Source organism: Tachypleus tridentatus, chromosome 1 (assembly GCF_004210375.1).
Source record: "Tachypleus tridentatus isolate NWPU-2018 chromosome 1, ASM421037v1, whole genome shotgun sequence".
In the NCBI taxonomy this organism is placed as follows: Eukaryota; Metazoa; Arthropoda; class Merostomata; order Xiphosura; family Limulidae; genus Tachypleus; species Tachypleus tridentatus.
In genome coordinates, this window is record NC_134825.1 from 167,649,153 (window position 1) to 167,651,719 (window position 2,567).

Here is a 2,567-nt window from a genome sequence, read left to right on the forward strand (position 1 = left end):
AGTCTTGAACTAGTATTTTACAGGGCCGCGATAGCATACGTGGCAAACAGACAGCCTTGAACAAATGTATTTCAGGGATGCTGTGACACGTAAGCGGTTTTGAAATACTATTTCACAGAGCTGCTTTGACACACGTGACACACAGACATTTATGTGTTATTATTTCACATTTTTTTTCAGTTTATTATCATCGTCGCTGTAATGCGACTTTAATTTCTTCAATCATGTTAGGAACGGGTGTGTGTGTTGTCTTGAAGCAATGCTAGATCGGGATATCTGCTGAGTCCACCGAGAGGTATTGAAGTTACGAAAGATATTTAGAGCGTTTAGATTTTATTTACGTAAGAGCCCATTTTTGAAGCTGGTGAATCCAGGAGTTTAGGGGAAGGAGGTTTTAGTAAATCTTCAGGTTCCCCTCGCGGTGTAATGAAAACTTTACATTTCTGCAAATATATAAATTTATGCATGACAAACACATCCAATCTTGGTATATGGATATAAAATAGTGTAAGAAGAATACATCTTTTTCACTTCTCAGAAGTATTACTGAAAGTGAAAGAAAAGGGCTCGTCCGGGATTTGAACCCGGGACCTCTCGCACCCAAAGCGAGAATCATACCCCTAGACCAACGAGCCGATTTTCGACATCCATTTGTAAAGTATATGAAAATATCTATTTAGTTTGATAATGCATATATTTCGTCTAAGTAAATTAAAGTTGTTCTATAAGGGTATTAACAAGCTGTCACCTCAAAAACTCTAAAAGTACTACAAAATGGATCATTACCCACAGCTTACACTTGGGCTATTCTCTTATCAACGAATAGTTGGTTTGATGGTCATATCATAACGCCTCCATGGCTGAAAGGGCGACCATGTTTGGTGCAACCGAGGTTCGAACCTGCGACATTCGGATTTAGAGTCTAATGACCATGCCGAGGCATCTCTTATCAAAATTCTCACGAAATTCATTTACACTTTAAAATTATAAAGATATTTCTCGAGTGACAGATCAAGAGAACGATTATGACGTCACCACGAAATCAATTACTGCAGCAAGAAGGAAACAGTCTTAGAATACGGTTTGCATATTAGAAATTACACATATTTTACATTATCAGAGGAATAAAACCTCAGGCTGAAAATCACATCCCTAGAATGTGACATGCAGTTTAGAAACGTTCAAAAGTGCTTCGTACTGAGGTGGAATGTATCGTTTCGACATTTAGATGCTGATATGAAAGACTGCAATAAAGCTTTCTAGTTTCAAATTGAAAGATTCCAGAACGTCCCAAACCAAAAACACTAAAATATCAGCTAACATTCGAAGCCTATATTGAAAACAGAACCTTTTGCCTTGACTTCCGTCAGAATTTTGCCTTTCTTTTAAAGGTGTTTTTGATAAAGAAATGAGACCCTATAATACGTAATTTATTAATTTTCTCCTCGAGACTTATCAATCGTGAAACTGTTGGTTGTTTACGTAGGACAGAAGGAAATAAGGCTTGAAGAAACTGCTTCGTATTATGATACAGACGGCGATAAATAGTTAGAGTTATGTTCTCTTTGTCACGTGACATATATTTAAGAACGTAAAAGTTCCACTAACATATACAAGTAGCAGTTCTTCGAATGTCATCTTCATACCTGCTCGTTTATTAGAAATAAGTTTCTCTTTGAATTACGTATGATTCCTGATGCACCTTTTTCGTCATTGTTATCATGAGTGGAGTTTTAACTCTTAATATTTATTTTTACATTGCTAATGGACCCAACTTCATTCAACTGGGATACCTGTAAGGCTTCCGAATGACAACCCTAAAATCAGGGTTTGATACTCCTTGATGGAAAAGGCTCCATGTGGTTTTGCTACAATAAAACACACTCTTCAACTGACAAATAAAGAATTTTCATGTTAGTGGTAAAATTAAGAGACATATAATTAAAGATCTATTAATGGAAAGAAACACTATATTGCATTAATAAATGTTCATAAATCCTACAACAGTACATACATACACAAAATCGTGAAATTACTTCTCGAGATCCTTTTACAATCGCCTAACTTTGTGCGACGTACTTACAATACCGAATAATGATTTAGTTCATTCGTAAAATATACGTAATGAACATATCTGAGTCTTATGATATTACGACGTACAGTGCAAGAAGAGTTTGACGTTTTGTAGCCTTAACGATCACTCTTCTTTTTGCACAAGTCTTTTTTTTCTATCGCTGTTTCTTTATTGAAATTCAGTGATTGGGATTTTTGAAGAATTTCGTAAGATATGGAAATATATTATTGGTTAAAGTGTGGTAGGTTGAATGAAATTTTTTTCCTTTTGTTAATATTAATTAATTTGACTAGCACGTGTTTCTGTCTCCGCTCTAACGAGGCAGCGTCGTGGCTTTAACAGTTAAGTTTGAAAGTGTACTATAAAGAAATGGCATCATAAGTATATTTATATCGGCAAAATCTAATACACCTTAAATATTACAGAGGTTAATGAGATCTGAATCAGGGCATATGGCAGGTTGAATGTATATTTTGAAGTATACAACAATTTC

General features: G+C 35.3%; 1 non-coding gene across 1 annotated transcript; it reads right to left on the reverse strand.

Moving 5' to 3' along the window:
* Window positions 1-563: 563 nt before the first annotated feature.
* On the reverse strand, window positions 564-635 carry TRNAP-UGG (transfer RNA proline (anticodon UGG)). The gene has a single exon. It is a non-coding gene; the product is annotated as a tRNA-Pro (tRNA).
* Window positions 636-2,567: the final 1,932 nt, after the last annotated feature.